At 47.6% G+C, this 13,057-nt stretch overlaps 1 protein-coding gene across 7 annotated transcripts in view; it reads left to right on the forward strand.

Annotated features, from left to right (window-relative positions):
* Pknox1 (PBX/knotted 1 homeobox 1) overlaps positions 1 to 13,057 on the forward strand; it is a 65,134-nt gene that overhangs the window by 8,895 nt on the left and 43,182 nt on the right. For 2 of the 7 annotated variants that reach the window (XM_046438900.2, XM_046438895.2), the window contains exons 2-3: positions 9,051 to 9,145; positions 12,319 to 12,386. The exons of 1 other annotated variant lie outside the window; for it this stretch is intronic. The gene's annotated coding sequence lies outside the window, so the exon portion shown is untranslated. Of the gene's footprint in view, positions 1 to 9,050; positions 9,146 to 12,318; positions 12,512 to 13,057 lie in introns of all 7 variants that reach the window. 4 more of the 7 variants (XM_046438899.2, XM_046438893.2, XM_046438894.2 and 1 more) reach the window with 3 other exon arrangements.

The following is a 13,057-nucleotide window of genomic DNA, read 5'->3' on the forward strand; positions in this document are numbered from 1 at the left end:
TGCCATGTATGGGCTGGGGCTGGGGCTCAGCAGTAGACCGTTCACCTAGCACCACATAAAAATAAAATAAAGGTGTTGTGTCCAGTTAAAAATCAAAATATATAAAAAAGAAGTGCCTTGTACAGTTTGATGACTTAAGGAGTTCTGGGTAGTTTATGACTGGGCTATAATTAGTCAGAGTTGACCTTGAGGTAGAACACCTGTATAGACCAGAAGTTTGAGACAGCATTGAGAAGGGGGTCAAGACGTAGCTCCTCCAGAAGTCTCTAGGCACAGATGGGTGAGTGAGATTGAATTTTCATGAAACAGGTAATTCCTGTGTTGTACAGATTGTAGCAAGGATTTGCTAAACCAAAAATCTTGAGCACCTGCTAAATTTGAGCACCCCACATTGTGATAGTGGCTGGGTATAATGGTAAACAAAAACAGGGATAAGGTTTCTGCCTGGTCAGGGGTAGTAAAGGCTCTCAGAGATCCCTCAGAATAATGGTTGTTCACAGCTGTGCTGAGGACTGAAAGGGAGGCCAGTTTGCAGTGAGCTGTGGGTCAGAGGTCAAGGATGTTTCCTCCTTGGGATGGGGGGGAGTGAAGCCATTCCAGAGAGAGGTGGGAGCTGGAGCTCAGAGGGACCCCAAGAGGCTGGTGTGACTATGGTGCCGCAAGGGGCTGCTATTCCTGCATAGGGGACTGGCTAGGTAGACAGTGGTCAGTTTAGGTGCAGCTGAGCTCGCTGCAGCTCTAAGCAGGTGTGAAGGTGATCTCCACCTGCCAAGAGGCATCCATAGGCCAAGTGAGGAGATCAAGGCTCAGGGTGTAGGACTATGCCCTTTACCTAGAGGCCCCAGGCCAGTCAACACAAGGTCCTTGCAGAGGAGGCAGCTGGTGGTGGTTTTCCTCCTTCCCACTGTAGGATTATTGCTGGGTCCCCTGGAATCAAGAATAGCAAGAAAAAGGCACACAATTTATTTGATCTAAGTTTTGTGTGACATGGGAACCTTCTCAAGGAAATGAAGACCCGGCGGAGTGTTTAAACCTGAGTGTTTTGGGCTAAGTTTGATTAAGAGTGGGAAGCTGTGGAGAAACACGAGAGGACCAAGGGACTAAATTGTGATCCACTGGGGGAACTGAGCAGGGGCGGTGTACCCAGGTTCCTCTCTGTGTCCCTGCTGTGGGGATAAGGCTGTGCTCTTCCTCCAGTATAGGCAGGGCACCACTCACTGCCCTAGGGGAGACGTGGGGAGGACAGTCAGTAGACTCCCTTACGTGCATTTTCTCAAAATTGCTCAGCTTAAAATAGTCAATATGCCAGGGTGCCACATTTAGGATAGCATAGTATGTCCTGAGCTCTATCAAAGTCATATGATATTTATGTATGGTTCTTTTTTAAAATATTTATTTATTTATTTTTAGTTGTAGTTGGACACAATACTTTTATTTATTTTTATGTGGTGCTGAGAATCGAACCCAGGGCCTTGCACATGCTAGGTGAGCACTCTATCTCTGAGCCACAACTCCAGCCCTATGTATGTATGGTTCTTTAAAAGTTAGAACAAAAAGAACCTAGGCAGTTTTTTAGTACTTATATTTTTAGTAATAATGTTTGTTTTAGTTTGAAATTATATATCATACGATAAATCATTATATTGCTGTCATTAGGAAATAAGAGTTCAAGGGTGGGAGAAAAGACATACAGATATGAAGTTGAAGCAAGAAAATAAATACCCTGTAATCCCAAGTTTGAATTGGAGATATCAGTGTTAACTAATTTTAAAGAATTTTTTATGAGAAATATTTTCTGTCTCTGTTCACTAGAAGCTACTCTAAAGGGGGATATGCTTGGGAATAGTGGCCACCCAGTAGCAAGGAGCACACACAGATGTGGATTGTGCTCTCTGTCTCACCCTGAGGAGTCAGCCTCTGGGGTCAGTGACAGCATCTAAGTTTGGTGCAAGATAAGCCTGGATTATCTCATTTATCTGAAAGCAAGAAAGTTATTAATTACTAGGATTGTGTTAAAGGCTATAGAGGCTGGCTGAAGGGGCTTGTGTTGGCTGTGAGGGGATAATTTGTAGGATTAAAAATTATGTATGTAGCTATGATCTCAGCCACTTGGGAGGCTGAAGCAGGAGGATCCCCAGTTTTAGGCCAGCCTGGGCAACTTGGCAAGATCCTGTCTCAAAATAAAATTAAAAGGGCTGAGGATGTAGCTCAGTGATAAGCACTTGCCTAACATGTATGTGAGGCCCTGAGTTCATCCCCAATACAAAAAGAAAAAAAGAAGAATGTATATATTAAGAAGTTCTATTCATTTAACAAAATGTTCAAAAACCATGAGATCATAACGTGCTAAAAACAGCCTCACTTGTCACTATTTGGAAACATAGGGAACCAGTATATTGTTCTGAAAATCAAAGGGAAATAAACAAGCATTTAAAGACTCCAGTATTGCTGGGCATGGTGGTGCAGGCCTGTAACACCAGCAATGTGGGAGGCTCAGTCATGAGGATTCCAAGTTCAAGACCAGCATCAGCAACTTAGTGAGACTCTGTCTCAAAAAATAGGAAGGGCTGGAGATGTAGCTCAGTGGTAGAGTGCCTCTGGGTTCAATCCCCAGTATTGAAACAAAAGGAACAAACGATCCAAGAAGTCCATTGTTGAGGCTGCCAAGTGGAGAATGGCCTTAGGGGTTGGTGGAGTGGCATGGAAGAAAGGCCAGCAGCTGATCTGGTGTTCAGAGATGGAGAGGTGGTGGGGAGCCTCACCTGCTCTGCAGTGAAGTGATGGGGTGACCAGTAAACTTGGTTATCAAGTCACAGCTGACTCTTCTCTAGAGTGTGAATCTAGAGAATACCCTGTAATTGCAGTCAGGGTCTTGGTCATCCAGAGCAAGCCTTTCTCTTCTCGTGAGCAGTGTCCAGTGTCCTTCGTGGCCATTGGTATTTGGTGCTGCACCTGTGTTTATTATGTGAGCGGGTTAGGTGGAAGGAATGCCCCTTCCTTTTCAGGAACTGTGTTCGGCTGTGGAGATGCCCTACCTCCCGGTTCCAACAGATGAGCCTGTTATTCTCCTCGGAGCAGAATCACATGTGGGTGCAGCGCTGAAAATTCGTCCCGGTCCTGATGGAATCTGAGTCATGTTGTTTACCTGATGGGTCACCTTTAGCTGCTCCCTGTTTATAGATGGAACAGAAGTCAACAGGCACCGAAGTTGTGCTGATAGTTGAATATGCTCCTGATTTTCCTGTGAGTCCCACATACTCTTAGAAGCAAGTCCATCTTATTCTCTGACACAGTGTCGTGTAGGAAAAAGACAGGGCTTTGGTGCTGGCAACCTGAGCTGAGACATCGCTCAGCCTTGGCGCCACTCTCCTCAGCAGAGTGAGTGTGTCTCGGAGCACCTTCTAGAGGGCCCGGTCCTTCCCACTGTGAAACCAATAACCCCATCAGTGGCATAAAACAGCCCTTTTATCTTGTGTGCCTGGAGAAAGGAAAGGATATGAGGAAGTAGCCTTTCTCTCCTCCACCATGTTTGGTTCCTTGGCTGGGAAGACAGGGGCCAGGGTGGCTTGAGGACTGAGGGACAGAATCTTTTTAATTTTTTTTTTGTAGATGAACACAATGCCTTCATTTTATTTACTTATTTTTATGTGGTGGTAAGGATCGAACCCTGCCAGGCAAGCGCTCTGTGCCTGAGCTACAGTGGAGCCCCAGGAGATTAAACCCAGGGGTGTTTAACCACTAAGCCACATCCCCAGCCCTTTTTATTTCTTATTTTGAGACAGGGTCTTGGTAAGTTGTTTAGGGCCTTGCGAAGTTGCTGAGGCTGGCCTTGTACTTGAGATCGTCCTGCCTCACCCTCCTGAGATGCTAGGATTACAGGTGTGGGTCACTGTGCCCAACAAGGGACAGAATCTTTAACAGGCATTTTCTCAAGTTTGGCAGTTGATGGCTATAAGCTGGAAGATGAGTGGGCATGTTGAACAGAGCAACTACTTGTAGATGTTCCACGCGACTTGAGTTTCTCACAGCCTTGGGATCCTCCTTAAGCATTTGGGTATTCCTCAGGGCTTGGGGTCTCCCTCACAGCCTTGGGGGTCTGCTTCATAGCCTGGTGGTCTCCCTCACAGCCAAGAGGGTCTCCCTCACAGCCTGGGGGTCTCCCTCATAGCCTGGGGGTCTCCCTTACAGCCTGGGGGGTCTCCTTCACAGCCTGGGGGGTCTCCCTCACAGCCTGGGGGTCTCCCTCACAGCCTGGGGGTCTTCCTCATAGTCAAGGGCTCTCCCTTACAGCCGGGGGTCTCCCTCACAGCCTGGGGGTCTCCCTCACAGCCTGGGGGTCTCCCTCACAGCCTGGTGGGTCTCCCTCATAGCCTAGGGGTCTTCCTTACAGCCTGGTGGGTCTTCCTCACAGCCTGGGGGTCTTCCTCACAGCCTAGGGGTCTTCCTTACAGCCTGGGGGTCTCCCTCACAGCCTGGGGGTCTTCCTTACAACCCTGTCTCCCTCACAGCATTCTGGGCCTCCTGGCAACTCGATGCCCTCCTCACACTGTACGGCCTGCGTGTGGTCAGCCTTCTTTCCAGGGGTCAAGAAGTGAGTCCTCTTGGTAATAAGGAGCTGCCTCCCCATGTGGCCCAGGTTGGAGTCTCGGCTTGGCCTGGCTTCTGCCGTAGCTGAGTGCCACTGAGCTGGTTTGGAGGAGTGATGTCCTCCAGGGTCCCACATTGACGACTTGGTGCTCAGTGCGTCTGGGCTCCTGGTGAGTCTTTGGGAATCATTGGATTATGTGGATTCTGATCCCCTCGATGGAGTGCCGGAGAAAGGGGGCCTATACAGTAGGCACTCCAACACAGCTCTCCTCATGCTCCCTCCTCCACTCCCTTCACTAAGCCCCCTTCTCCTGACACAGGACACGAAGATGTGGCCTCTTGGGAAACTCCTCTCTGAGTCTGTCATCCACATGAGCTGTGTCACCAAGACTGTGCTGGAGGCCTTTGAGACACGTTTCTTCCGAGCCTCAGGAGTTCACTTCTCGGGCGCCTGGCTGTGCACAGCCGAGGCCAGGACATGGCCGGTATCCATGATTAAAGAGAGGAAGTGGGCCTGGCCTGCTTGGTGCAGGTGCAGACAGCACCAGACCTGTCTCACCAGAGCCTTAGTTGTGCTGGAGTTGGTTGCATTCAATGGGATTTTTTCTAGGGGATGGGGTAGATTGGGGATTGAACTCAGGGCACTTGACCACTGAGCCCCATACCAGCCCTGTTTTGTATTTTATTTACAGACAGGGTCTCACTGAGTTGCTTACTGCCTTGGCATTGCTGAGGCTGGCTTTGAACTTGTGATCCTCCTGCCTCAGCCCACCAAGCTGCTGGGTCAATGGGATTTTTTTATAAAAACAAAAATTTCAAAGTTGTGTGTGTTTTAAATACTTATAAAAACTCTCCCAAGTCCAGTGTCTCATTTCTTCAGTTCTCTTGACTTTTTCTCTGTTCTTATGCTATTACTCTTTTTTGTTGTTACTATGGTCTTATGTTTTGAAATCTGGTGTTTGTAAACTCTTTTTTTAGCAATCTAGCTGCTCACGGATCTTTGCTCTGTTTACATTTGAGAACAGTTGGAGTTTGTCGAATACAACAGGGTTTTTGGGGTGGGGGAGCAGTGCTAGGATGGAGCCAGGGTCCTGGGCATCTTAGGCCAGCAGCAGGAGCGTTGACGGGAAGCACGTCTGCGTGACTTACAGATGATGATATCTACTGAGAAAAACCAGCGGAATGTGCACCTACTGTTAGAATTAAAGGAGAGTCCAAGTGCATTGTCCGTCTGCCAAAAAGTGACATATCTCATCAGTAACCCGCCAAAAAGTGTGATCTCACTGAGGTACTTAAGACAGCCACAAGAAAACTCATAGGTGTTGAGGGACTGAGCATCTCGAAGGCCTCCCTACAGAAGACCTCGGACTTCACAGTGGGGAGGTGGTGGCCCTGAGTAACAGAGAGGACTCTGCGCTCTTGGGGAAGACGACTGGGGTCAAAGACGCCTCTTCTCCCCATGACCCATAAGTAAGTCTCGCAGTGATGCTGTTTCTTGACAGCAGGGACTGCGTCTGTCTGCTGCTCCACGTCAGCTCTAGGATGGACCCTGGCAAGGAGAGAGCTGCAAGAGAGCGGTGGCGTTGACGAGGGCACAGACATGCTCGTGGGGCTACGCACCTGCCTTTCACTTGCAGGCCACCACTTGCTTCTCGGTGCCGCCTATGGGTCTGGCCCTTGCGTGTCGTGACGGCGTGACGATGGTCATTGCCGACTTCACTGTTCCCCCGAGGAGGAGGGTCTACAGGCTCTGGTTCCATTCTTTATTACTGTGAATTAAAAGATATCTGGCATCCAGCTTTTCTTGTCATGGTGTTTCTTGTTTTGCTTTTGGTGCTAAGGGTGGAGCCCAGGGCTTCCAGTGAGCTAAGCACATGCTCTACCACTGAGCTCCATCCCAGCCTCTTGCCATGATTTTTAAATGCCCTTTGGAATGAGGCTTTTAAGCACAGAAAAGATTGCTCTACTTTCAAATCAGTATTTCTTAAGGGTACACTTACAGGCCTGGTGTTTCCCTATGTTTTTATGTAGGTTTTATAAATTTTATAATTTTTGCAAATTCAATAAGTTTGAACTTTTAAGATGACCTTTGAATAACTCAAGTTGATCATATTAGATACTCTCTTTAGAGTGTCATTAGAAAATGATCAGTTCCCTTTACAACTTGAACTTTACACATTTTTTTAATAGAGATTGAGAATTTTTTAATATTTATTTTTTTCTTAGTTTTTGGCGGACACAACATCTTTGTTTTTTGTATGTGGTGCTGAGGATCAAACCCCGACCGTATGCATACCAGGCGAGTGCACTACTGCTTGAGCCACATCCCCAGCCTGAACTTTACACATTTTGAACTATAGTTTTTTTTGTTGTTGTTGTTTTGGTATCAGGAATTGAACTCAGGGGCACTTGACCACTGAGCCACATCCCCAGCCCTATTCTGTATTTTATTTAGAGACAGGGTCTCACTGAGTTGCTTAGTGCCTTACCATTGCTGAGGCTGGTTTTGAATTCGCGATCCTCCTGCCTCAGGCTTCCCAAGCCACTGGGATTGTGCACCATGGTGCCCATCTTGAACTATAGTTTTAAGTTTAGTAGGCCTAATTGTTAAAAAAAAAAAAAAAAAACACCTTAGTATCTGACTAAAGAAAAGTAGATATAATAATTTGGAAATACACGTACAGTGGATCTCAATTCTCAGACTTTGTAAACCCATTTACCAGAAAGTGAGCTCTGTAGAGCCACTTCCTGGCCCTGCCCACTGGGCACCCCCAGTTTGAGAGGAGTGCTTGTCAGTCTTATCAGCTTGGAAAAGTGAGGGGAAGTAAGCAGTCTTAGTAAGTTTCTCTCAAATCTTTTGACTGAAAAAGCTAATTTCTAAAATTTAGTAATACAAGTTCTCTTAGTCTTTTTTTCTATTGCTAAAACAAAGTGCCTGAGATCAGGTAATTTATGAAGAATAGAGAGGGGTTTCTTTGCTTACAGTTCTGAAGGTTAGGAAGTCCAGAGTGTGGCACCTGCCTCAGCTGGGCACTGGCGGGCCCTTCTTGCTGCATCATGACATGGCAGAGGGCGTCACATGGGAGATAGCAGGTGTGCCAACTTGGGTCTCTTCCTCTTCCTATAGAGTCACTGACGCCATTATGGTGCTACCTTCATGACCTCATCTAATCCTAATGGCCTCCCAAATTCCCTCTCCATATACTGTGAAAATATGGATTAGGGATTACTTATAATACATGGACTTTGGGGGAACACATTCAAACTGGAGCGTACCTGCAATACCAAATACATTGACTATTCTGAAACTAAAGACTAAAATGTTAAAATTGAAACCTTCCATCAGAGTTAAAGACACCACTAAGATAATTACTAAATCATTCAGACAAGTAGAGGTTCCCCTCTGAGACTCCCAGCAGGCCCCGTGGTGTAGGGATGAGCAGGGATGGGGCACTGCCACGTCCAGCCTTCCCACCCGTGTTGGGCTTCATCTATCTGGGACTTTATTGCCGGACTTTATTGAGTCAAACCTGAGCAAAGGGCGGACCTCGTGGCTGGACTAAATCAGTCTGGTCACATTTCAGTTCTGGAAAACTTGCTGTGTGCTTCCAGTTGGCTGGACTAGCATGCTTAAAAACAGTAAATGGCAGCCTGCTAGAGCCGGCCCGCATTCCATGTTTCTGTCAGCCTTGAAGGTCACGACCCCAGAGCTCTGTTCTTGGGTGGATTATGAGATGTGCAACATTTTCCATGGCTAAGCATGTAGGTGGTCAGTCTGCTTTCCAAACCAGTGCACCATATGACCTGGGGCCAACTCCCTTGAGTTCCAGGTTTTACTTCAACTTTGCTTTAAGCATATTAATTGGCAGATGAAAAAGGACATGTCTGTATCTGTATCTATAGCACTCTTCCACTGAACTGTATCCCCAGTCCCCAATTCATTCATATTATTCTCTTTCTCTTTTGGGGTGCTGGGGATTGAACCCAGGGATGCTTCACCATTGAGCTTCATCCCTAGTCCTGTTTTTTGAGTCTGGGTCTCTCTAAGTTGCTGAGATCCTCCAGTCTCCCAAATCTCTGAGATTACAGATGTGTACCCCTGCACCTGGCCTCGATTGTCTCTTGATCTGAAATCAGCATTGAGTTTGTTTTTTTAAATAAACATGAGATACTCTTTATATATGTGGTGCTGAGGATCTAACCCAGCGCCTCATACATGCTAGGCAAGTGCGCTACAACTGAGCCACAACCCCAGCCCAGCATTGGGTTTTGACGTAATGCCTGATAGAATAGTTTTTGGTGAAGGTGAGCTGGCTTACCACCTTTGTAGGTTGAGTGCTTTTAGTCCTTTCCCAGTTAATGATAGGTTTCACTTCATGACTCGGGTTCTGTGTTGGGCCCTGCCCTGAGTTGATGGACAGAGGTGATGGCCTGAGCTTAATTAAGATCACGGCCTCTTACAGACTAAGAAGGGGAGCTGCAGCAAGAACTGGGATTCTGCGGGAGCTGTTGGAGCCCGATTGGAGGATGGAGGAACAGGCAGCACTGCTACCAAAAGGTGGTGTGTCATTCTGCTGGGGAGTGGGGTTTAGTGAGCAGTTCCACAAATGATGAACAACTTTGCAAATGGCTTTTATGAGTGGGGCCATCTTGAGTGGGAGGTGCCATCTGCAGGCCCTTTCTCTCTGGCTTCCTTTCTTGGTGCCTAGCAGGAGTGTTGTCCATCTTGGTACTCTGCTCCTCTATATTTACTCACAATATTTGTTATAAGGAGTTGCCTTTAAAAAAAAATTCTTTTCATGGTCTTCTGATGTAGGAGAACACATACTTTCAGAGCTTTTGACACAAATTTCAAAATTTTGCTTTAGAATATTTTAATAACTATATCAAATTTAGAAGATTTTTTAAATATTTATTTTTTAGTTGGACACAACATCTATTTTATTTATTTACTTTTATGTGGTGCTGAGAATTGAACCCAGGGCCTTGTACATGCTAGGCGAGCACTCTACCACTAAGCTACAATCCCAGCCCCAAATTTAGAAATTTTTAACCAGTTTTAAAAGAGAGGATCACAAATATTTAAGCTTTAGAAATAAAATTCTGACTTTCCCTTAATATTTAATATGAACATTTGGAAACAAAACGTTGAAAGAGAAGAAGTGTGATTCCCTGCCGCCTGGAGTCCACCGTGGTTGATGACTGGCCCAAGTGTGCTTAGTTATGTGTGTGTTTTTGTTGACCCAGTTGAAATAAGTTGTGGCTATCATAACCTAAGTCGACATGCCTCAGCCCAACCCCTCAGAGTTAGAGGATCATGCAGTGAACACACAGCATTATCAAACTGTCAAGGTAACACTCTCTAATACCGACTTTATTTCATATCTCCCCAAATGTCCTTAAATTGTCTTTTACAGCATTTTCCTCTCCTTTCTTTTCTTTTGTTATGGTGGGTTGTATGTTTTTGGATTTTTGAGACAGGGTCTTATTATGTTGCCCAGACTGTTGTCCAACTTCTGGACTCAAGTGATCCTCCTCCCTCGGCCTCCTGAGTAGCTGGGACAGGAGGCATGCACCACTGTTTCTGGTCAGCTTTTGTTTTGTTTCTTTAGTTTCTTTTAACCCCAGACACTTCCCATACCTTTTACAGAATTCTAAACTTTAAAAATCTCAGTTTTGAATTTCAGACACACAAAGAAGTCACAGAAATCATACAAAGATTTCCTGTATGCTTTCTCCAAATTGCAGCGTTACCAAACTCTGGCTTTATTGTGCTTGCTTTCTCCATCTCTGATATTCTCTCTCTCTGTATAAACACACTTTGTCTCTCCCTCTCCAACATTTGAGAAGGTGAGGCACAGGCATAATGCCCCTCTTGGCTACATACTTGACCATGCATCCCACAACCAGAAGACTCCACTAACTGACTCTAGTACAGTGGTCAGGTAAGGAAAGTAGCACTAATACAGTACTAAAATCCACTCTGACTTTGTTTGGGGATTCTGCCATTTGTTTTACTAATGAGCTCTACAGAAAGAAAAGGACATTGGGGGCCCAGACCCAGTTCAGAGTCACACTGTGGTGGTGTTTCTCTCTGACCTTTTGTGATCTTGACACTTCTCGGGCCACTGGCTGTCTGCTTTGCAAAATGCCCTTGCTTTCATCAGCTTCTTCACTGCCACGACCAAGAGACCTGACAAGAACAGTTTTAAGGAGGAAAAGTACTTGGGGCCTGAGGTGGTGAGATGGATGTGGTGGAGGAAGGCAGTGAAGACAGGGTGCTGGGAGGAAGAGAGACTAAGCTCAGCTCGCACAGTCGTGCCCAAAGGCACACGCCCAGTGACCCACTCCTCTAGGCACATCCCACCTGTCTGCAGCCACCTGTCAGTAACCCTGTCCTGCAGCTTGGGGTCCCAGGTGATGAGGGTCTCAGGGGTGACGCTGGGCTGGAGTCCACAGGGGTCAGAGGGGCAGGTGGAAGTGAAATTGGAGAGAAGACAGGATTTGAAGGAGGGCCAAGTTTTGATCAAGGAGAAACCGGTAAGAGACACTCAGGGACAAGTTTGCACATGTGTGGTGTCTCTGCCCTGAGAGTGGGATTGAGGGTGGGTGGAGCACAGCGTGGTGACCACACAGTCCGTGGTGCATGAGCCTTTCCCTGTGTCTTCACCGTTACACACACTGCTCCCTAGTGTGAGCGGCTCTTGCTGTTGGTAGGGTTGTTCCCAGGGGCAGAGTTTCAGGTGACAGCGCTTCTTCCCGTCCTGCTCCCGGGGGCTTTGCACTCACCAGCTGTGGTGCTCAGCCACCTTCTCCTTGACCCTCAGCTGTTCTTTGTGTGATTGGTACCCCGCCTCCATGGCTTCAGTGGCGCTGCCTAGTTCTTCTCTTGTCCCACTGGCTGCTGCTCCTCGTCCTCTGCTGCGTCCCGTCTTCCTGACCTCCAGACTGACCTGGCACAGCTGCCTGCTGACTCTTCCTGGTGGTCTTCTCTAGTCTGGGGGCTTTACACACTGCATTTGTTGGCAAGGGCAGCTGTGACAAACTGCCACAAACTGGAAGGCTGAGAGCAGTGTGCTCTCCTGGCAAATGTGAGGCCTCGGATGCCATCCCAGGCCCTGTGAAACCAAACCAGACCAAACCAGGATACAGTTCTGGAGACCGGAAGTCAGGGCTTTGCTGCCCCTGCAGTCTCCAAGGGAGGGTCCTTCCTTCCCTCTTTGACCTTCTGGTGGCGCCAGTCATCTTTACGCTCGTGTTGCTTGCAGATGTCACCTCAGTCCCTGCTTCTGTCTTCTGTGGGGTCCCTGGGTGCCTCAGATCTCCTCCTCTCTTCTAAGGACGGCCAGTCCCTGGACTCTAAACCTGGGATGCTCTCACCTCGAGACCCAAAGTCATCCCATTTGTAGTTCATCTCTTTTTTTTTAATGTTTATTTTTTAGTTTTAGGTGGACACAATATCTTTATTTTATTTTTATGTGGTGCTGAGGATCAAACCTAGTGCCTCACGCATGCCAGACGAATGCGCTACCACTTGAGCCACATCCCCAGCCCCCTATAGTTCATTTCTAAATCAGGTCCCACGTGCAGTTCCTGGGCGTAGGGAGTTAGACATGTCCACACGTACTAGCTGTACTCTGATGGTGACGAAGTGTGTTTCCAGCCCAGATGCCTGTGTGGTTCTGAGAATCCTCTCCAACCTGAAACGTCTCATCTTGTTTTCCTTCCCAGGCTAAGAAGCTGCTCTTTACCTGTCTACTTGTCCTGGGACCTACATCTCTGCTCCTCCAGGTGCTCAGGTGGGAAGCTCAGCCTGTTCTGGTCCCTTCCTTCCACACTCCGGACTGCCCACAGCCCCCTTGGCTCACCTCTGTCTGGATTCCCAGTGCCTACACCCCAACCCCAGCTCTCCTGGGCTCCAAAGGTACACAGTCTGTTTTGCTCATGAAGTCAGAGCTTGAGTCACATCATCAGCTGTGTTTTCCATCCTGTGTGGGGCACCGGCATCCTCACTGTGGCCATAGTCACCTCTCATGCACCTCCCTGCTTCCTCCTCTGCTCTGTCCAGTCACCCTGTTTCCTGCCTTCCTTTGGCCCCGTCACTTTCTGAGTGTACTTGCGTGCACATCAAGGCCTGTCTTGCCATCAGTTTGTGCCTGTGCCCCTGCCTGTGTCTTATTGGCCTATTTGTTTCTGTGCCCCAGTGCCCAGAACTGCCCAACACGACAAGCATTTGCTGAAGGAGGGAAGGAGTGGCCTCATGTGCCTCATGGTTTTCATGAAGTCATGTCTTAGCCCTTCCACCCCCTAGCTCCTCAGCCTGGGACAAGCCCTGTCCCTGTGACAGCTGCAGTGCCATGCTGCTGAGGTTGAGACCAGCAAACCTGTGGCTAGCTCTGTGGGCCTGGCCACATTACTCGGCTGCTCAGCTGTAAGTGGGCAGTATGTGAAGAATCCCTCCTGGGGTAGC

The sequence above is a fragment of the Marmota monax genome, unplaced genomic scaffold (assembly GCF_021218885.2).
Source record: "Marmota monax isolate L192 unplaced genomic scaffold, Marmota_monax_Labrador192_F-V1.1 WCK01_AAM20220418_F8-fsc00125, whole genome shotgun sequence".
In the NCBI taxonomy this organism is placed as follows: Eukaryota; Metazoa; Chordata; class Mammalia; order Rodentia; family Sciuridae; genus Marmota; species Marmota monax.